This window comes from Cynocephalus volans, chromosome 11 (genome assembly GCF_027409185.1).
Source record: "Cynocephalus volans isolate mCynVol1 chromosome 11, mCynVol1.pri, whole genome shotgun sequence".
Classification (NCBI taxonomy): Eukaryota; Metazoa; Chordata; class Mammalia; order Dermoptera; family Cynocephalidae; genus Cynocephalus; species Cynocephalus volans.
In genome coordinates this window covers 48,029,139-48,052,563 of record NC_084470.1, presented here as the reverse complement: position 1 = coordinate 48,052,563, position 23,425 = coordinate 48,029,139, and the positions used below count along the sequence as shown (strand labels likewise).

Genomic DNA, 23,425 nt, shown 5'->3' with positions numbered 1-23,425 from the left:
CTCTTTCCTTCTCATGGTTTCCCCACTTCTCACTTCCTCCAGGTCTCTACTCAAAGGTCATCTCACAAGAGACCCTCCCTGACCCCCTTGCTTTATCCCCTGTCCCTCTTCAGAGCACTTATTATTGTTTTATTTTTTTAACTTTTTATTTTGAAGACTTCTAAGCCCACAGAAAATTGTTAAGAATAGTTCCATGAATGCTGATATATCCTTCACCCAGATTCACCAATTATTAATGTTTTGCAATATTTGCTTTTTATTGTTCCCTCTGACATATAGTCATTCTTGTGATAGTTGTTGTCATCGCTATTATTGTTATCATTACTGAACTGTTAGGGAATAAATTGCAGACATCAGCACCCCTTTTGTCCCTGAATACTTCAGTGTGTATCTCTCAAGAACAAAGATTTTTTGTGTGTCAATATAATACAACAAATTAATATTAATGCAATGTTATCATCTAATATGCTGCTCATACTCAAATTTTGGGAATTGAACTAGTAATACTTTTCATACCATTAAAAATATGCTTCAGGATCTAAACTAGGATTACGCATTGCTTTTAGTTTTCATGCATTTTTAGTCTCACTTAATTTAGAAAAGCATCTTAGCTTTTCTTTATCTTTTGAGACATTTTCATTTTTAAAGAATACAGAAAAATAGTCTTGTAGACTGTCCCTCAAAGTGGGCTTGTCTGATGTTTCTCCACAATTTGGTTTAGGTTCCACATCTTTTGGCAGAAATATCACAGAACTGATGCTGTATCCCTCTCAGTGCATCATAACCTAAAGCATATGATTTCTGATTTTATAATATATACTCATTTCTTTGTTGATTACCTGCTTCCCAAGCTAGAATGTAGTCACCACAAGAGCATTTTCACTGTTCTATTAACTTCTGTATCTCAGAATCTCCAACAGAGCTTGGCACATAGAAGGTGCTCAGTAAATACTGGTTGAAAGAATGAATCCAGGTGTGATTGACTCTAAAGCCCAGGTACACTTAACTACCAGACAAACTACTTACCACAGTGTCCCCCAGAGAATTCCAGAAAAATTTTCTCTATGCTACATATTCTTGTGCAGATACAGCATTGCTAGGCAGGCTGCAGACACCTTTGGCAGACAGAACAAGGTCTATAAATAGCTCAGGGCTCTCCAGCACATATAAGAGTACTTCAAAAAGTTTAAGGAAAGATTTGTATTATCTTTTATTCTATTTTTCCACAAACTTTTTAACGTACCCTCGTATTTCTGAAGCTGGGCCAGGGGGAATACTGCAGCAGGGGCCTGGGGTATTGCTGGATGGAGGAGGACCTGCAAAGGTTTTGCATGCAAGAAGTCATGCCAGGTGGTGCTTATTGGGATTTCAAAGAAGGCCAAGGTTTTTCACAGGCTCACAGTCTTCCCTGTACAGTCCCATTAGCCATACGACCATAAAGAAGGCTCTGCTCTGCTCATCACGTGTCCAGAGTGGGACATGAGTGAGGCCTCCAGGAGCTCTTCGTTGTAAAATCCCCTATGGATTTGGAAGTGGGAGAGTGAGTAAGAAAGGTGGAGTGGAAGAGGAAGGTGGAGGCAGACTGAAAGACCAGGCCACAGCTCATTTTCCCAGTGCAGGTTCTTGACCTAAGGGTTAGGCCTTACTTGGGGTGTTTACGGATGAGGGTATAGAGGAGGTTGGTGGTGGGGATGAGGGGAAGAACAGTGATTTAGCTGTCAGTCTTACAGTTTGCTTTAGATGGATTGGACTTTTAATACCAGAAAAAGAGACCCCTATGACCAACAATGAAAGCCATAAGATATGCCCAAAATGCCGTCAAGAGGCAATAAACAGAATTCCAACCAACCATGTTAGAAGAGTGTGACAGGAGAAAAACAGAGCTGATAGCTGAGGGCACCCCACTGAGTTCAGCCCTCTTAAAACCAGTGTCACCATCCGTATTTAAGAATTTATTTTGATATGCATTATATAATTTGATTAAAACAGTGGAGGGGTCAGAAATTGAACCCAAGCTTCTGAGTCCACATTTGGAGGCCTTTCCCAAAGCCTGGTTCTGCTATTCTATAGTGTATTAACTCAAGGAAAACTTAATTTATGTCTTGAAAAAAGTGGCTAATAGATTAAGTCCATTTATATGGTGATTACTTTGTGTATCTCCAACAATGTGTACGATCCTTGACTTTTCATTTCTAAACCACTGTGGAACACTTCTAAAGGTGCACAGTAGATTTACAGGAACTTAGTAAATGGTTTTTTAAAAAATGGCTAACAGCTTCAAAGGCTGCTTGGAGAATCAGAGCAGCAAGTAGAATTCCAACTCTGTTTAGAGCCTCACCTGGAGCTTTCCCTGATTTTAACAATCTATCGAGCTAGAGATAAGTGCAGTTTTTTCTGCCAAATGAACAACAAAGACTGCTTCTTCTTGATGGTTAAGAAAAGCCGCTGAGTTAGATTCCACCAAATGAGGGGGGAAAACTGCTGATTTTAAACATTAGCTATTAGGTGTTGGAGTATTATTCTGAACTTTTCAATTCATCAGGGCTCTGGATTCCCTATCTATGAAAGAGCAACCCACTGATAAATTATACAACCTATTTCTTTTTTTAAAAAACATTTTATTTTAAAATAATTTTAGTCATACAGAAATGTTGCAAAATAGTAGAGTCTTCACATACTTTCATCCAGCTTCCCCTAGTTAACATCTTACATAACCATAGCAAATTGATTGCAACCAGGAAATTAACACTGATAAAAAACTATCAAATCATCTAAAGGCCTTATTAGAATTTTGCCTTATTAGATTTAGATGTCCCACTAATGTCCTTTTTCTGGTTCAAGATCCAATCCAGGATTCCATATTGCATTTAGTTGCTATGTTTCCTCAGTTTCCTTTAATTTGTAACAGGCCCTCAGTTTTTCTTTGTCTCTCATAACCTTGACCCTTTTGAAGACTACTGGCCGGTTATTTTGTAGACTGTCCTTCAATTTGGGGTTGTCTGATGTTTTCTCATTATTAGACTGAGGTTGTGTATTTTTGGTAAGAATAGGACAAAAGTAATGTGCTCTTCTCAGTACATCATATTAGGAGGTACCTGACGTCAATATGGCCCATTTCTAGTCCATTACTTAGGTAACTTTGGTCACTCAGTTAAGGTGATGTTTTACAGGTGGCTTTTCTATAAAGATACCAATTTTTCCCTTTGTAATGAATGCGTATCTTGTGACTGTGAGACTTTGAGACTGCAAATATCCTGTTTCTCATCATAAATATGCCCTCTAATTTCAACATCTATTGATGAATCTTGCCTGCAAAACTTATTACTTGGTCTTTGCTTAATGGTGGTATTCTATTTCCATTAGTCCTTCTATATGTATATATTAATTAGAATTCTATTGCAGATTTATCCTCCATTTATTTATTCATTAAATCACTTATTTTTATCAGTATGTGTATGTATGTATCAGTATATATATTTGCTTTATTCTATTGTTACAATTTACTACTATTATTATTTATTTTGTTGCTCAAATTGTCCCAGGTTTGATTATTGAGAGCTCCTTTAAGTTGGCACCTGTGTTCTTTTAGACATGACCTGATCATTTTTGAACACTTCCTTACTTTCTAATACTACAGGATTTTCCAGGCTTATCTTGTATTTTCCCTCCTCCAGTCTGGCAACCAGTCATTTCTCCAAAGAGTCCTGGTTTTATTGGGGAATGGTTTTTACAAACATGTGGGTACTAGATTTGCCCATTGCTACGGAAGTGTCATTGATTTGAGGCTCTCTCTGTGGACAGAGCTAGAGAATATATGAATGAGTACTCAAACACCTGCATACACATATCTATATTTCTTTTTATATCAATCTATTTGTATAAATATTAAAAACCATGCGTTTATACTGATACACTCCCTCATTTATTAAAACGTGTTTCATTGTTTCCTGGTTATTTGCATGGTTGGACTGTATGGCTAGTGTCCTTTAAACTACACTAGATGAGGAAGGGACAAAAATTCACTGGGAGAAAATATACAGGACAAATGAGAGAAAATGGAATAAAAATTGAAGACTAAAGAAGCCACTTAGGAGGGAGCCATGTAGTCACTTAATAAATGTTTGCAAAATTAAATGGGTGGGAGGATGTTTTCACTTCCACAAATATTTATCTACTACTTGCTCTTTGTCAGTCATTCTGCTAGGGACAAGGAGAGCCAATAGCACGTTCTTTGTCATTAAGTTTTCACTCTTGGGGAGAGGCAGATATGTGAACGGATCTATTATATTCATTATATAGCACTAAACTCTGTCTTGTGAGAGAAAAAAAGAGGTAAATTAAAATACAGGTATCAAAGTTTTTTGAAGGGATATTTTAGGAAGATACACTATTTATGAGCAAAAGGAGGGAAATGAAGAACAGCAAAGGAAGAGAGCTTCAAGTTCAAGGCTTAAGACAGTAAAGGAGCTTGAATAATGTGTCAGTAAGCCTGGACAGTTTCTTGCAGTAACAGATAATTGCCAAAGGGTATTAAGCAAGGGAAGAACTTGTTCATATTTTTATATGATTGCATTTTATAATATTAATAATGATACATGTATATGTTACAAGATCATATAATACAAAAAAGGAAACTTGTTAAAAAGTAAGTTTTCTTCTCATATCAGCCCCTAGTTCAAATCAGAGTTAAACCTCTATTAACAGTTTCTTTTTCCAGAAATGTTCTGTGCATATGCCTGTATATGTGTATAGATATCTTCTTGTTAAAAACATAAATATGAATGTATTATGCAAATTTGTTTTTGTATCTTGTTTTCCATTTCACAATTTATATTGGGGACCTTTTTATTATATGTATCTAGTGGAATGAGAGATTTAACTCATTTTTTTATTAGAGTCTAACATTCCATTGAATGGAGGTACCAGATTAATTAATTGTTCCTCTTTTGATGGACATTTTGATTGCTTCTAGTATCTTCTTGAGGCAAAGATCTGCAGTTGTTCACCAAAATCCATTTTCATTTTCTTCCTGGGTATATGGTTAGATTTCAATTTCCAAAGCTTCTGGCAGATAAATGCAGAAATGGGCCTGCATTCTTGCTAATGGAATATAATGAAATGCTATGTATCTTTTCTAACACTAGGTCTTAAGGCTGTGTGCATGCAGTTTCATTCCCCCTTCCTCTTCATACCAGCTGCAAATGGATGTGGTGGAGATCCTGATCAACCACAGAGATTATGACAATGTCCTAGGGAATGGCACAGTGATATCTTGCAGGAAATGAGTGCTTGAGTGACCACGAAGGGTACAGCTGCCTTGTTAACTGAAACAGCTTACCTTGAAACTTCTATGAGAGGAATAAACATCTACATTTTTTGAGCCACTGAATATTTGTTGAGTTTCTTTGTTATAACAGCCTATCCTTACCCTCACTAGTATGTTCTCTATTACAAACAATACTGGAATGAACATTCTGTACCTCTTTTAATCCTCCAATCCACCCTATCAAGTAGGTCTTATTATTCTCTTCAAAAAGTTCATAGAAAAATTGAATGAAAATATAATACAAATCCTTCCATGAACTTTTTGAAGACCCGTCATATTTGCACACACACACACAAAGATATCTAAGAACTATAGTGCTAAAAGTAGATTTGCATGGCCAAATATATATTTTTAAATTCACAGTCCTATTGGTTGGTATAAGAGAGTAACTTTTTCTTCCCACCTTGGCTAATACTTGTTATAATTAATTTTAAAAATATTTGCCAATTCCATAGGTAAAAAAAAGGTACACATACTTTAAAGACATTCAATTTCTTAATTATTAATAGTGCTAAACATATCCTTATATGTTTATCAGCCAATTTATGTGGCTTGTATGGGCAGAAACTAACTTCAAAACAACCATTTTTTCTGGTAGATTTTAGATGTTTTTATTGGTATGTAAATGTTTTATAGATTTATAAGAAACTATTGTCTGCCATTTGTGTGGCAAATATTTTTCTCAGTTTGTCATTCAATTTTGATTTTCTTCATTGAATATGTTCACAGTGGATAAATTTAAAATTTTTATGGAGTCAGATTTATCAATGATGATGCTAATGCTGATAAGGCCAAAAGTTATTGAAGACTTACTATTTGCTTATTCTATGTGATCCCTGAGGTTGTTCTATCACTCAACTAGTGATATATACTTACGCTGGCCTCTCTTCTAGCATAAAGTATAATACAAGGACTCTAACAACATCCACATGATGTTGTGCTATTCCATTCTCAATGTTATTATGCTATTCCATTCTCAATTATTATGGAATATTATTCCATATTCTCAATTATGCTATCCCATTCTCAACGTTAATAATTAGATGTACATAGTTGCAGTGAGTGTTAAGCTAAATTGATCATAGGAGACTATATTTACAATATTTAGGCACAAGTTCCATATCTTGAAAAGCTCTTTTTATTTAGAAATGAATGGATATTAAAACACAAACCAATATGATGGTGCCTATGAAAACTTCTAAAACATAAAATGAGTAAGGACTGTAACATTCAGGTCATAAAGAAAGAACAACAGTGAAAATTCTTGCTATTGGAATAAAAAGCAGATTTTATATACTTCTTACTCTGTGCTCTCAATAAATTTGAAGAAAAATAATCTCTTCAAAATAAGATATGAAAGCTGAGATAATAAAACTAGATTATAAAGAGAGGGATCTGAAAGAGTTAAAGAAAGAATTTATAGCGACCAGTAATACCACAGTAAAATTCAAAGCAGTAGGAAAGGTAAAAATGAGAAAGGCCAGCGCTGCGAAGGTGATCTGGTGGTGTGGGAGTATCTTTGAGAAGCTCTCATGGAGTGCAAAGTAAAGACACGATAAGTTGAAAGTCACGAACGAAGATAATATTAGAGAAGATACAGAAGGAAATAATTGGATCCTGAAGAGACTTCAGAATGACTAGAGCAGAAGCACTATTCAAAGATAAAAGAGGGTTCCTGGGGTATCACCATGTGTCAGGTCAGCGTAGTGAAAAGAGCCATCTCTTTTCCTGCCAGCATGTTAATTATCCCCACAGAATGTTCCACGGCATCAAAAGTAGAGAAGAACATCCAAGCTTACAGGCAGGAGAACAAATGGGTCATCCACAAAGAAGGAAACCTTAGGCTCACTTCAGATTTCTCTTCCACAGCATGAAACAATGTAAGACAAAGTTATAACCCAAGTATTCTTAACGCTGATTATCATCTATGAGCAGAGAACACAAAAGCTTTGGGAAATATGGAAAATGTGAGGCCCAGAAAGGTTTGTGCTAGGAATAATTTAAACATGGTTAAGTTCAAATAATTGGTATAAATATAGTTCATGAAGAAAATGCACCTGTTATAAATACTTAATGAAACAGATGACACATAATATAGGTGTTTCAGCAGTAATAAAAATGCCATAAATTGTAGCAACAAAACACAAGTGTTGAGGGGGATGCAGAAGGAAGTTAGGTTGTGTTAATTTCCTCATTTTATATGGAGGAAAAGTAACAATGACAACAACAATGTAACAACAGTTACAGGTGACAGTTGAGTCCTATGTGTCAGGGGCTGTTCATAGAATTTTACATGTATCATCTCTTTTAATCCTCCAATCTACCCCATCAGGTAGGTCCTATTATTCTCATCCTCATTTAGGATAAGAAACAATTATGTATTCCATTCTCAATGTTAATAATTAGAGGTACCTAGTTGCAGTGAGTGTTAAGCAAAATTTTAAAAGTATCCATTCATATATTTTACAAATTGGATTGTCCTCGACTTATCAGAGAAAAAAAGTTCACATAGCACAGGAAAATTTAAAAAGAAAAGAAAAGAATTAGCAAGGAGCATGAAAACCTGCAGAAACAGAAAATAAAATGACGGAAGTAAATCAAACATATGACAGTAAATGTTAATGTTATGTTCTCTGTTAAATAATTTGAAAATGTAGTTTGAAAGAGCCACACTAAAACCAAAATAACATCTAATGATTAAATAAGAGAATTAACAAAGAATGTTATATGCTGACAAAGGAGAAGGCTCTGCAGTATTAATATTAGAGAGAGTAGAATTTAAGATAAAAGAAGTTAGTGGGATGGAATGGGAAGTCAGTCAGTGCCGAATGGTAGAATCCAAAATGAAGTTTAAATAGTTATGATCTGTTATGCACCAAATAACATGACATTAGACTGCATAAGACAAAATTTTTAAAAGTATAAAAAGAAATAGAAAGAAGTGAATTGGAAGTAGAATACTTTAATAGATTTCCTTCAATCCATGCTGAATTCTCACATTGTAAAAGAAATTATAAAATATATAAACAACCAAATTTACAATGTTGATTTAATTGAAAGTATTAATCTCTTTACACTTCAGTAAATACATTTTCAAGTGCCTATGAAACACCCACCAAAAATTGCCATATAAGCAACCACAAAGGAATCCTCAATAGGTTCCTTAAAATAGACGATTAAACAGGCCACATTTTATGAGCACAGAGCTATGGAAAAAGAATTCAAAATGGAAAGGTAAGAACAACACTAAAACACCTAACAAATTGGAAATAAACTGCTACCTCCTTAGTGCCCACATACCTGCTTCTGTTTGAGCTTATTCAGAAAATAGTGAGGAGAAGAATCCTTATAAAAATTTAAGAGATTCAATCACAGTTATAGAGTGATTCCAAAGCTATAAAAGAGTTCATTGTTACAAATGAAAGAATAAAAATTGTTAAGTTAAGAATACAACTAGAAAATTGTAAAAAGAATATAAAAGAAGTTCAAGGAAATCAGGAGAAACAGTGTTTGAAAGATAAAAGCAGAAATTACAGAAAAATCATAGAATGGCTAAATCAAAAACTGGTTTATTTAAAAAATTAAAATAAAAAATTATATTTAGTTCAATCAAGAGGAAAAAAGTCTTCACTAAATAAAATTTAGAATGAGAAAGGAGGTATAATAAACAATGCAAATGATTTAAGTTCCCTTTCACATATAGGTGAAAACTTGGTTTAAAAAGATTATTTTCTAGGAAAAATATAAGTTGCTAAGATTAATTTAGAAATAGTAGAATAGCTGATTAGCTTAATTACACAGAAAACATGGAAAATGACTTCTAAATAATTACCTGCAAAAAAGGTGTCTGGAACTGATGTTTCATGGGCAAGTTCTGCCAAAAATTTAAGGAGCACATGAATTCTATACTACATAAACTGTTCCATAACATAGATCTAAATTCATTCTTTTTTAAAACTAGTATAAAAACCCATGCTGGAATCCAGTGAAGAACATACGTCTGCAAGTGTACAAACACCCACATTCTACAAACCAATTTCCTTTCTGAATACAGAGAGAAACATTCTAAGTAGAATGTGAGGACGTTAAATAAATCCATATATTGAAATAATTATATTCTGTGGTCTAATAGGATTTATTCTAGGAACAAATACTATTATTTACATTGCTCTGCAAATTCTGACTTTAAGGCAAACAATAGAAAATTTTATATGTGTGTGTGTGTGTGTGTGTACCTGTAAGTATATATTCGCAACCGAAAGCAGAATAAACACAAACCATGCTAAGTAATTCTCCTGAATCCATCCCTGTATATGCCACATAGACAGGAAGGAAGTTGAAGCCAAGAATGTTGGAAAAATAGAGAAACCAGGAGGTCTTTGGGTTCCATTATATGGTTAAAAAAAAAAAAAAAAAAAAGCTTAAACTTAGAAGATAGCTGAACACCATGGGAAACATATTTTGTTGGGTCCCTTTCTTCTCCACATGGCTTTAGTAAGATCATTGTCCCCACATACTTGTCCATGCAGCTCATTTAAGCAGCACTGCCAACTCAGAGCAAGCTGGAGGCTGTGGGGTAGCAACAGGGGACCTCTGGAAGCCTGGTGCAGGGGCAGGCCAAAGACATGCCCTTGGCTTAGTATGGCTCATGTTTGGTATTGATTGGTGAGAGGTTGGAGTTTCTGCTTGAACAAGAGAACTGTAAATGTTTAATAGTGAAATGGTGGATCAATATTTAAGATTTTAATTAAAACTGAGTAGGTTACTTTCCTAGAAATAGGAGATAATGAAAATGTCCTTTGTCCTGTGACTTTGACGTCACCATACCAAAAGCCAGGTATAAATCCTTCACCTCAATTAATAAAAAATCCAGAGAGGCAAGTTCAGTTATTTTCACTGGAATGTAAAGCCTTTGAGAGCAGAGTCTTGCCTGTTTTGTTCACTCCTGTTTCCCAATTGTATAGCACTGTGCTGTTCAATATGGAGCCATTCACATGTGGCTCTTAGAATGTGGCTGGTAAAGTAAAATATGCATATGATTTAAGAGACCTGGTGCAAAAAAAAAAAAGAGTAAAATATCTCAGAAATATTTTATACTGATTATTAAAATTAATTTCATCTGCTTCTTTTTACTTTTATTAATGTCATTACTAGCTACTTTAGAATTAAACACAGGGCTTGCATTTTATTGGGCACCAAGTGCTTGTCTAGAGCAATCATTGGCACATTGCGGGTCCTAAAAGATGTTGAATGAAAGAATAAATGAGTGAATTAGTTCAAATGAGTCTTTTAATCAGGAAATGGTTCACTTTCTACATTTATTGTTCAGTCTTATATCCTTGCATATGACCGAAAATATTCCATCAGCTGAGAAGACAGTAGCTTCAGTGGGAATGGCTAATTTAGCAGTTTCCAAAGGAAGAAGACAATGAACAGAACATTATTGTTTGAAAACAGGTTTCATTTATGGAGCAGGAACTGTGTGGCAAAAAATGTAGTGGTATACAAACTCCATTGTATAATGATAAATATAGTAATTATCCACATTTTAGCATCACATATTGCGCACAGGTATTGCTATTCAGTGCTGTAGCCCACAGATATGTACAATCAATTATGTTTAAAAAAAAATAAATAAATTGTGTGGGAGACACTTCACATGCACTCTCCCATTAAACCCATCCTACAACTCTATGAGGGATTATTATTCTAATTTATAGATGACAACACTGAGGGTCAGAATGGTAAAGGTCATACTGCAAGTAAGCAGTGAAGTCAGGACTCAGTCCTGCTTACTCTGACCAAGCCAGACATTTGCAGCCAGCCTAATCTGATGGTGGTCCTCAAATCTCACATCAGTATTTTGGCCCACAACTGACCAGCGGGGTGAACTTTCTTGCCTCTGAGCCTTTGTTCATGCTGTTCCTCTGCCCAGAAACACCCTCTTACCCTTTCAGAAAGCCACCAGCTATGTTTGGATTTGTCACAGTTGAATCTTGTTTTATTTATTTGTTTGTTTCTTGTCTATGTCCTTCTTAAAATGTGAACTCCATGAGGGGAGGCGGGTTTTCTGCATTGTTTACTGGAGAGATCGTAGCAATTAATGTTGAAATGCCTGTTATACAGGGAGTGTTTAATACATAATTGCTACCTGGATCAATGAAGATACCTCCATCATTCCAATTAAAACTAATTGCTCCTTGGGTCTATCATAGCATAATGCTTGCACTCCAAGTATAATTCTTTCAATTTGCATCATACCAGTATATAGAGTATTATAACTAGCTCTCTTTTTGTGTGTCTCACCATCCCAAGTTTGTAAATTCCTTGTAGATTGGATTAGGTCTCAATCAACTTTTATCATTCTCAAAGAAATTCTAAGTCTTTTTAATCCCCTGCATGACTGTTTTTCCCCCCATTGCAGATTCTGTTAGTTGTATACCCAACTTCTAGTCCCTACTTCTCTTTTCCTTACAATACATCCATTTTGCTTAGAATAGCAATGTGTTCAGCCTTCCTCACACCTGGAAATGGCCATATGACACAGTCTAGCCAATGAAATGTACATGCAATACAGATTTCACCAGAGATACTTGCTTTCCCAAGAAAAGAGGGAGGACTTGGTTGATCCTCCCTTTCTCTCTTTCCTTCTTATATTGAACATAGGTACAATGTCCAAAGCTACAGCAGTTCCTCTTGCCATTCCAAGGCAATAAACTGGAGGACATGAGCCAACATGCCAAGGTGGCAGAGCAAAGGAAGATCTTAGCAGCTTTGCTGAGTAGCTGAGCTAAGCTAGCAATTTCCTACCTCCAGACTTCCTACGTACTTCATATGAGAAAACAAATTTCTTACAGACCTCATATGAGAAAACAAACTTGCTTCAATTATTATAAGTTGGTTTTTTTTGGTTGCTTTCAGCCAAAATTATCTTTACCTTGTACAGCTGATATATTTAACTGGTACAGCACACACATGCTATACTCCCATGGGTATATGCAGACTTTTGATAAATCTAAAGTAGTACTGTAATAAAGTAAGTCATTGCAAAAATTTAAAATATGAGGACACTAAGACTCAGAGAGGCTAAGTGACTGCTCACAGTTATATGCTGATAGTAAGCAGTGGTGTCAGGAATCAAATCCCAGTGTCTCAAAACTCCAAAATCCATGCTGGTGACCTGTCCATGTTGTCTCATGACAGGGTGTGTATGTTGACTTCAGAGCCCACATCCTTTGGCCTAACGGAGACATGGGGACCTGTCATCACTGTCCCACTGAAGACCTCATCCTGGAGGAACAGTCTCTCCCAGACTTAGCTGCCGTGGTCTTAACTTCCTATAATGGTGGTTCAGCTTGCTGGCAAAATATGACCTGCCTTTGCTGGGTTCTTTTTTTAAGAGCCACTTTGGAGCATCTCCAACAGCACCCTTTGATCTTGGTCATTCTCCCAACCTGAGATGAAAGTATATTCTGTGTGTTTGGGAAACATCAAGGAGCCTGAGCATCAATGACTAGAGCAGACTGAGAGAGGGAGACGAGGAGGCAAAGGGTAAGGATACATATGCAGAGTCTGAATCCTGTTAAGACCTCAGAGGCCTTGGTAAAAATTTTGGATTTATTCTCAGTGTGATGGAACGTCATTGCTTGACTTTGAGTGATCTGGATATTAAAAGGATTGTATTGACTTACATGTGGAGAAAGGACCAGAACTTCTATAGACAGATGATGGCTCAAGCCAGGGCTATGGCAGTGGAAATGGTGAGTTACCATTGGTGTATTCTGGACATATTCTGAAATTAGAGTCTATAGAATTTCTCAGTGGGTTGGATGTAGGGTTTGAGGAAAAGAGAGTAGCCAAGAAAGAGTCCCAGGTTTCTGGATTGTGGGGTTTCCATTAGAGGGGTGGCCATTTACTGAGAAGAGGACAGTGTGAAGAAGCATGTCCGATGCAGGGAGGGGATGGGTATCAGGCAATTGCTTTTCATGGGTTAATTTTGAGATGACTGTTAGACATCCATGTGAAGATGCAGTGTCAAGAGAGTTCAAATCCCCTAAATCTAAAGTCCCAACATCACACCAAACTGCTATTATGAGCCTGAGATTCACCAGAGTGAACCGTGTGGGTTATGAGACATATTTGAAGATGAAGACAAAGATCAATCAGGAATTACAAACAAACATCCTAAGATTTTAGCTTACAATCTCAATTTGCTACTGAAACACATCAATGTGTTACCAGAAAGATGAGCGTGTTTGTTTGGTTAATTGTCTCAGCCCAATTAATGTATTGATTTAATGCAAACAATAAAGAGAACTGATCCCCTTTTGGATTTTCTCCAAAACAAAACAAAACAAAATGCACAAACACACATATAAACATGGTCACCATGCAGCACAGCAATGTAATTAGTGGCAAAGGGCTCTGGGGAGCTGATCACCCCAAATGGTCAAGCTGCCTGGGTCTGAATCCTGGTTTTGACTCGTAATAGCCATATTAACCTCTTTGGGAATGGAAAATGCACACTGTTGAGATAATTCAGAGATAATCCCCATAAACTTCTTAGCACGGACTCTGGGGCACAGTATCAACACAATAAATATTATTACTTAGTTAGCTATTATTACTTCCATCCACAGGAGCATACAATAGAGACACAGACAACCCACTGAACACTTATCTTTACTGCCATGTGCTGATAAGCTTATGAGCAGACACACACTCGTAAATCTATGTGCATAATACATGCATAAGTATATACAGAAAATACCTTAAAATTTCTCATTCTCTCACTGCCTGTCTTGCCTGCCTTTGCACTTAATAACATTCCTTTTTGATACTTTCCAAAGATGAAAAGATTATTTTCTTTTTCTTCCAAGAGCTGGCTGTTACTACCGATGCCTGCCATGGCTGGCTATCCTCCTGAATGAGTAACAAATATCCTCAGCAAATCACTTTGTGTAAAAATAGACCAACCAAGATGATCTTTAGCTTCAATTCTCATTTCTATACACCTTTAAAAGAAAAGTTCCATTCTTTTAGAGACCTACTGCTAATCTATCACAAGCAAAGTGACTCAATGAACGTGAACAAATCTCCTCTTAAGGTTTGCAAAATGCCCAAGTTTTGCCTCATCTGTTTATTGAATTTACATAAAATAGGAATGTAAAGCTGACAGATTTCTCTAGACACTGCCAGTTGAATGTTCATTTTGTTTGGCTCTATGGAGCCATTTACCTGAAGTATTTTACCTCGATAATTTAATGCATGATTTGCCTTCTCTATTTCTTCCCCAAGATGCACATGGATGGATTTGGTGGGTATAAGATACCTTTCAAGTCATGGTCACTATGTAGAATCCAATGAATTGCTCTCAGCACTACAAGCCAACTAAACTTTTGATGGACAGGATTCTCCAAGAGTTCACTTGGCTTTCTAGGTCAAAGACCACTTAGTTCACATAATCCATACTGCTAGGATGCATGTTTATGGCCAAAACAAAATGATGACAAAAACACCCAACAAAAACAAAAACATGGCTTGGGGATGTGGGAGTATAGATCCCATTTTCTTTCCCCACTTTGGGACAACTCAGATGGGCCTCTCCAGATTCAGAGCTCCCCACTCAATTGGCTGAGGCCGCTGCTGTGACTGCATTGCAATTCTGCATCTCCCTCTGCCCACTCCCACTTGGCTCAGTCTCTCCCAGGGCTTGTCCCCAAGGGTAACCTGTCATTCATTCCCTCGAAAGAATGTCAAAATTTACCCACTAATTTTCATTTTTTAAAAAAGCCCTGTTGGTATATTATTGGAATCAACTTGAATTTACATATTTATTTAGGATGGATTGACATCTTTACAATATTGAGTCTTCTCATGTAAAAAACGTCATGTCTTTCCATTTGTTTAGACATCCTTATTTATCTTTCCATAATGATTGCATGTTTCTTCACATTGGAACTACATATTTCTTGTTAAAGATATTCTTAGGTGTGCCATACATAGCTATTGTTGTTGGTGTAAGGAAAATTAAAGGAATTTGTGTTTTGTATTTTGAGCTTGTAACATACAGAATTGCCTATTTAGTCATAAAGGTTTCAACTGATTATTTTAACATTTCACATCAGCTGCTAATAATGAATCTCACATCAGCTACTAATAATGGTAATTTTGTCTCTTTGTTTCCAATATTTATTCTTGTTTATTTTTACCACCCTGAGAATTCCAGAACAATGCTGAGCAACACAGGCAAGAGTGAACTGCTTTGTCTCTTTCCTCACTTTACTGGGACTCATGATTTACTGCTACATGGGGTGGTTGCTGCAGTTTTCTGGTAGGTAACCCTTCAACAGGTAAATAAATCCTAGTTCACCAGGAATCTTTATGATTATCAGGAGTCCCAATTGATTCTGCATCAGTGGAGCCACAGTACTAATTTTCTCCCGTTTTCTATCAAAGCAGGGTATTATACACTTTTTTTTTTTTATATGTTTTGCTATCTTTGCTTTTGGGGGATACACTTTCCTTGGTCCTGAAACCAAGGAGACATATTTTTAAAATATACTGATGGCTTTTGAATGATTTATCCAGGGCTTAACTTGTATCTATGCTCTTTCAGGAGAAATATTGATGACTTTTATTCAGTCACCAAATGACTTGCTACTGGATTCCAGCTTAAATATACTTTCTACTCAGAATCTGCAACCACGGCATCCTCACTTTTTCTCTCAGGCTGGTGCCCCTCTGATTCTCTTCGTGAGAAGATCACTTGTTTTTTAATTTGTGGAAACATTTAGGGATTTTTCTCTATCTCTGTAGTTTATAAATGTCATCATGAATCTGCTAATTGTGTATGCATAGTTCTTTCAATTTTATTTTTCATTTGTCATTTTTTCATTTTTGCTTGTTTTATTTTTTATTTTATTTTGTCGATATACAATGTGGTTGATTGTTGTGGCCCATTACCGAAACCTCCCTTCCTCCTCCCTCTCCCCCCTCCCTCCCCACAATGTCCTTTCTGTTCGCTTGTCATATCAACTTCAAGGAATTGTAATTGTTGTGTCTTCTTCCCTCCCCCACCAGTTTATTTGTTTATTTTTAGCTCCCACAAATAAGTGAGAACATGTGATATTTCTCTTTCTGTGCCTGACCCGTTTCACTTAATATAATTCTCTCTAGGTCCATCCATGTTGTTGCAAATGGAAGTATTTCATTCTTTTTTATAGCAGAGTAGTATTCCATTGTGTAGATGTACCACATTTTCCATATTCACTCATCTGATGATGGACATTTGGGCAGGTTTCAACTCTTAGCTATTGCAAATAGTGCTGCAATGAACACTGGAGAACAGGTATACCTTCAACTTTATGATTTCCATTCCTCTGGGTATATTCCCAGCAGTAGAATAGCTGGGTCATATGGTAGATTGATCTGCAATTGTTTGAGGAACCTCCATACCATTTTCCATAGAGGCAGCACCATTTTGCAGTCCTACCAACAGTATATGAGACTTCCTTTTTCTCTGCAACCTTGCCAGCATTTATCATTTACAGTCTTTTGGATATTAGCCATCCTAACTGGGGTAAGATAGTATCTCAGTGTGGTTTTGATTTGTGTTTCCTGAATGCTGAGTGATGCTGAGCATTTTTTCATGTGTCTGTTGGCCATTTGTATATCTTCCTTTGAGAAATGCCTATTTAGCTCTTTTGACCATTTTTTAATTAGGTTGTTTTTTTGGTTGTAAAGTTGTTTGAGTTCCTTGTATATTCCGGATATTAATCCTTTGTCAGATGTATATTTTGCAAATATTTTCTCCCACTCTGTTGGTTGTCTTTTAACTCTGTTAATTGTTTCTTTTGCTGTGCAGAAGCTTTTTCATTTGATATAATCCAATTTGTTTATTTTTCCTTTGGTTGCCTGTGCTTTTGGGGTCGTATTCATGAAGTCTGTGCCCAATTCTTCTTCCTGAAGTATTTCTCCTATATTTTCCTTTAGAAGTTTTATTGTTTCAGGGTGTATATTTAATTCTTTAATCCATTTTGAGTTGACTTTAGTATATGGTGAGAGGTATGGGTCTAGTTTCGTTCTCCTGCATATTGGTATCCAGTTATCTCAGCACCATTTGCTGAAGAGGCATTCTCTTCCCCAGTGTATAGGCTTGGTGCCTTTGTCCAAGATCAGATGGCTGTAGGTGTGTGGGCTGATTTCTGGATTCTCTATTCTATTGATCACTGTGCCTGTTTTTAAGCCAGTACCATGCTGTTTTGGTCATTATAGCTTTGTAATATAGTTTAAGGTCAGGTAGTGTTATGCCTCCAGCTTTATTTCTTTTGCTCAGAATTGCTTTGGGTATGTGTGATCTTTTGTTATTCCATATAAATGTCTGGATAGTTCACTCCATTTCTGAGAAAAATGTCATTGGAATTTTGATGGGGATTGTATTGAATTAGTATATCACTTTGGGTAGTATGGATGTTTTCACAATGTTGATTCTTCCAATCCAAGAGTATGGGATATCCTTCCATCTTCTTGTGTCCTCTCTAATATCTCTCAGCAGTAGTTTGTAGTTCTCATTATAGAGATTTTTTCACATCCTTGGTTAACTCTATTCCTAAGTATTTTATTTTTTTGGTGGCTATTGTAAATGGGCAAGCTTTCTTGATTTCTCTTTCTGCATGTTCCCTATTGGAGAATAGAAATGCTACTGATTTTTGTGTGTTGATTTTTTATCCTGCAACTTTGCTGAAATCATTTATCAACTCCAAGAGTTTTTTTGTAGAGGCTTTAGGCTGTTCCATATATAGGATCATGTCATCTGCAAACAGGGACAGGTTGACTCCATCTTTTCCAGTCTGGATGCCCTTTATTTCCTTCTCTTCTCGATTGCTCTGGCTAGTACTTCCAACACTATGTTGAATAGGAGTGGTGAGAGTGGGCATCCTTGTCTAGTTCCTGTTCGTAAAGGAATAGTTTTCAGCTTTTCCCCATTCAGGATGATACTGGCAGTGGGTTTATCATATATGGCTTTAATTATGTTGAGATACTTTCCCTCTATACCTGACTTATAGAGGGTCTTTGTCATGAATGAGTGTTGAATTATATCAAATGTTTTTTCAGCATCTGTAGAGATGATCATATGGTCCTTGTGTTTGATTTTATTGACATGGTGTACCACATTTATTGATTTGCGTATGTTGAACCAACCTTGCATCCCTGGGATGAATCCCATTTAATCATGGTGTATAATTTTGCGTATGTGTTGCTGCATTCTGTTAGCTAGTATTTTATTGAGGATTTTTGCGTCTAAATTCATCAAAGATATTGGCCTGTAGTTTTCTTTTTCTGTTGTATCTTTACCTGGTTTTGGTATCAGGGTGATGTTTGCTTCATAGGATGAGTTTAGGAGAATTGCCTCTGTTTCAATCTTTTGGAATAGTTGTCAATTCCTCTTTGAATGTTTGGTAGAATTCTGCTGTGAATCCATCTGGTATAGGGCTTTTCTATGTTGGGAGCCTTCTGATAACAGCTTCAATCTCTTTTATTGTTATTGGTCTTTTCAGATTTTCTACATATTCCTGGCTCAGTTTTGGTAGTTTTTGTGTGTCCAGAAATTTATCCATTTCCTCCAGATTTTCAAATTTGTTGGCATATAGTTGTTTATAGTAGTCTCTAATGACTCCTTGTATTTCTGAGGTATCAGTTGTAATATCATCTTTTTCATTTCTAATTTTTGTTTTTTGGGTCTTCTTTCTTCTTTTTTTGGTTAGTTGTGCTAATGGTTTGTCAGTTTTATTTATTTTTTCATAAAACCAACTTTTTGATTCATTGATCATTTGTATCATTTTTTTGGATTTCAATATCTTTAAGTTCTGCTCTGATCTTAATGATTTCTTTCCATCTGTTAATGTTGGGTTTGGATTGTTCTTGTTTTTCTAGTTCTTTAAGGTGGAGTATTAAGTTGTTCACTTGCCATCTTTCCATTCTTCTGAAGTAAGAATTTAATGTGATAAATTTCCCCCTTAGTACTGCTTTTGCAGTATCCCTCAGGTTTAGGTATGATGTATCATTGTTTTCATTAGTTTCAATAAATTTTTTGATTTCCTGTGTGATTTCTTCTTGGACCCATATGTCATTAAGTAGAATGCTGTTTAATTTCCATGTGTTTGGATATATATTATCTCTCTATATTATTTTTTTATTTAAATTGACAAAAAAATTATATAGAAGTCTTATTTTCCAAGAAGTCACTCAGGCATTGATTGTCCCCTTTTTAAAAAGGAAAGAAAAAATAAAAATAGAAACCAGCTCTTTTGATATGGTCATAGAACTCCTTGAATCTCCCTGAAGTTACTAATTAGAAAGTTTTTGAGGCTAGTCCTAATCATTGTGTTATCTGTCATTTTTGGGGGGTTAGTTGTTTGGTTTGTGAACACTGGTCTTTTGTTCATGTTGTCTGTTCATATTTAAGGGTGAAGAACTAGCTTGATCATATAAGTAGCTGGGGTGGGTTTTCTCTGCAGCTAAGGATCTGAGTAGACCAGTACCCTGAGCCCATCTGAGCTGGGAAGGCAGACAGGGAGACTTTGCTTTAGGACATATGAGTGGGATCAAGCAGGCAGGATGGCAACCCCACAAATGCCAATGCATGGAGGGTTTTGCTCTGGGGTTTGAAGGTTTTCATTAATTCTCCTACTTGTTATTCCTGGGTAAAGGCCCCTTTTGTTTATTATTATTATTTTCCTACAGTTATGATGTTTTGAAGTCTGGAATTATCTTGGACCCTGCTCCTCTGTCTAGTCCCTGGGTCCATTCTGGGTGACCTCATAGGCTAATGTTATAGATTGTTTAGACAGAAATCCTGAGCCTTAGCCTTGATTAAAGTTAATCAACTGCTCTAAGCTTCTGGCTCTGCATCTGTAACGAGGGCATGAAAACAAGATCTGTTTGGGAGCGCTGTTGTGAGGATTAAGTAAAATAAGCATGTAAAATGGTCTGTAGCGACTGGCCAGCACATGCCAGCTTTCCTTTGCCTCCTCCCCCCCTTTCCCTCCCCTCCTAACTTTTCTCTTCCCTTTGCTTCCCTCCCTTCTCTTTATTCTCCTCCTCCAGTGTTTCCATCATCATCACCACCACCACCATCATCATCATTATTATAATACCAGAAACTGGACCATTTATTAATTCTTTTATTCATTAAAAAAACTTTTAACCAAATATTTATTCTTTCTTTGGCCTTGTAGGAAATAACATTTGAAAACAGATATAAGTGTTTTCCCTACAAGCCATTACTGTTTTTAGGAATTTGGATGCTGAAAAGTTAACAAACAGACAAACAAACGGGGACTTGGCGCCAGACGGATGTCAGGGTAGACTCGTATCAGCCACGTGACATGGACAAGCCACTTTACTTTCCTGAGCCTCTGCCTCTGCAGTTTCCTCATCTGTAAAATGTGGATTGAATAAAACGATGTACCTAGATCCCCTTGCACAGCAAGACTAAAGGAAATGTCCTTCCCCACTCCCTTCCCCTTCTCTTGCTTTGGGGAAGTCTGCGATGGGGTCGTGCTGCAGGGACTGCCACATGGGTGAGACCTGTGTGCTGTTGCACTGGGCCCACACTGAGATGGGCTCTGAGTTCGGTTTATTGCTTGTTGCTGTTGCTGTTTTTAAATTCTTAAAAATGTTTGAACCAGATGCTTCTGTTTTCCTTTTGCACTGGGCCCCACGAATTATGCAGCTGGCTCTGCCTTCTGTGATCCATTCACTGAAGAATCCATATTTTTATCTCCCCAGTAGACAGGGAGGAAGCAGGTTCCCACGTGCCTGAGGGTGGCAACTGGGGAATCCTAAATTTGTCTATAGCTGCAGCTCTCCCAGCCACATTTCTACCCAGTTCCTAAAGCAGCCAGTGCAGGCTTCCTTGGGTTCCCTGCAGCATTTCTAACTATAGCTGCAATTTGGCACACTTGCTATTTTCTATCCAGGTCCTTAAGGTAGATTTCTGCAAGGTTTTGGGAGTAAAACAACCTATGCCTTTTTGTTAATGACTTTTAAAGGAATGAGCCTTTTTCTGAGCATAAGGAAATCTCTAGGAATATTCTGGGAAAAGCTGGCTCCTGCTGTGGATGGACTAGAGGGTTCTCTAATAGGAAATCCCTGCCCAGGGAATGCATAGCTAGGAGGTTCCCCTTGCCTCCTTCATGACCCTTCAGTTGGCCATCTGTCCCTTTTTTCCCAGAAGAGATGGACACTAGTTTTCACAAGACAATACAACTCCGGAATGTAGGGATAGGAACAATTTTAGAGATTTGACTTCCTGGAAGTTTCAAAATGAACACAAAACATTGTATGAAGCAAGTCAGTCTCAGCCATGTGAAGCTGACCTCCTTTGCCTTCTTTAGCCAAGTCCATTGCTGGGGAAGGAGGCATAGGGTTTGGGAGGCTGGGCCAACCCAGGGGGTCCTGGTACCTCCCTCCTTGCCAGCTGAATTAATTCTGCCCATCTGTGGGGTGACAGAGGCTATAGCCAGAGAACTTACATATCAAGGAACATCTGCAGATCAGCCTGGGTCAAAAGAACACCTGTATGTAATTATGGCCAAAGCAATAAATAACAGGATGGGTACAACATGCATGCAGAGTAGGTATTTACTTCTATATAGTGGTTTTCAAAGTGTGGTCTCTCTACTAACAGCAACAGCATCACCAGAAACTTGTTAGAACTACAGAATCTCAGGCCCTACCCAGACCCTACCAGATCAGAACCTCCGGATGGGGCCCAGTAATCTATGCTCTAATAGGCCTTCTAGGTGATCCTGAAGCACACTTAAGTTGCAGTAAACCGCTCTGTGGCATTTTTGAAGGTCATCATAAGGCTACCCAACATATATGCCTAAATGGCCTGTCCTGTGGCTTTGGGTTGTGGTATGTGTTGTGTAATCGGGAGAATAACTCAAGCTCTTTGGGCTTGTTTCTTCAACCCTAAAATCAAGGGGTTGTCTGTGATGATCTCAAAGGTTCTTCCCACATTATATTCTCAATGAACTAGCACTTAGAATGATCCATTAACACACTCAAATAGTTATATAACACATGGACAAACGACCATTTGACAAGTAGATGAGTGGCTATTATTAAATATCTATTCATAGATGTCTATCTCTATTTATATCCATTTATCTACCTATCATCTATCTGAATCTGGAACATGGTAGCCCAGGTTTCACAGTCAGGTGATCTGAATTTGACACTCACCAGCTACTTATCATGTGTCAAACTGGAAAACTACCTACCTTGCAGAGGATGAGACAGTAAAAGTGTTTAGTGCTGGGTCTGGAATAGGAAAGCTTCCAAAGGGCAGCACTATTATTTTATTGCTTTACCACTTAGACCTGAGCATCACCCCCAACTGCTTTTTAAGCACATCGATCCTTCTCTTCCCTTATTCATTTCCTCCAATGTTTCCCAAAGCACTTAAGCACAAGTGCTCCATCTCACATGGGGCTGTCTGAGGCGCAGAACCAGCAGTGGCTGGTCAAAGCTCACTAAACCTAGAGGCAGGATCCAGGCTGACTCCATGTCTGAGCTTTGGTTTATCCATGACTTCGGGGTCGGTTGGGAGAAACTTCCTAATAACCTGTGAATGTATGTGTCAACTTAGCTAAAATCTTTCCAAGAATCCTGAGTAAGTTACCCGACAGCCGTGGGTTTCTCATGAATCAAATTATTCTAGATTAAAGGAGCAGCTGAGCCTCCAGCCAAATGAAATCTTGCCAAATGTCATCTCTCCCCTCCAAATGTTTTTTAGGGGGGGTGTAGAAGATGCCACTGGTGCCCCTCCCCCTCAAGATCTCTAGTTCACTCTTTCTGCTATGTGACTCAGTGGCATATTAGGGGAAAGCAGCCAGTTCCCACGGCTAGTAGCCCTTATAGCCTTATATCAGGTGTCTTATCAACCCGATTTCAAATGCAGCACTCTTTTTTTGAAGCAAAAAGTTTAACAAATTTTGAGCATGGAAAAGGGAAAAGGCTGCTTTGGCTGAAGCAAACTATGTGTTGGAAGCAGGCTTGCTCAATGTCGGACCTATATGATTTGATGAG

The 23,425-nt window shown here is 37.2% G+C and overlaps 1 protein-coding gene across 3 annotated transcripts in view; it reads right to left on the bottom strand.

Moving 5' to 3' along the window:
• STAC (SH3 and cysteine rich domain) overlaps nt 1–23,425 on the bottom strand; it is a 164,507-nt gene that overhangs the window by 122,652 nt on the left and 18,430 nt on the right. The gene's annotated exons all lie outside the window — the stretch shown is intronic.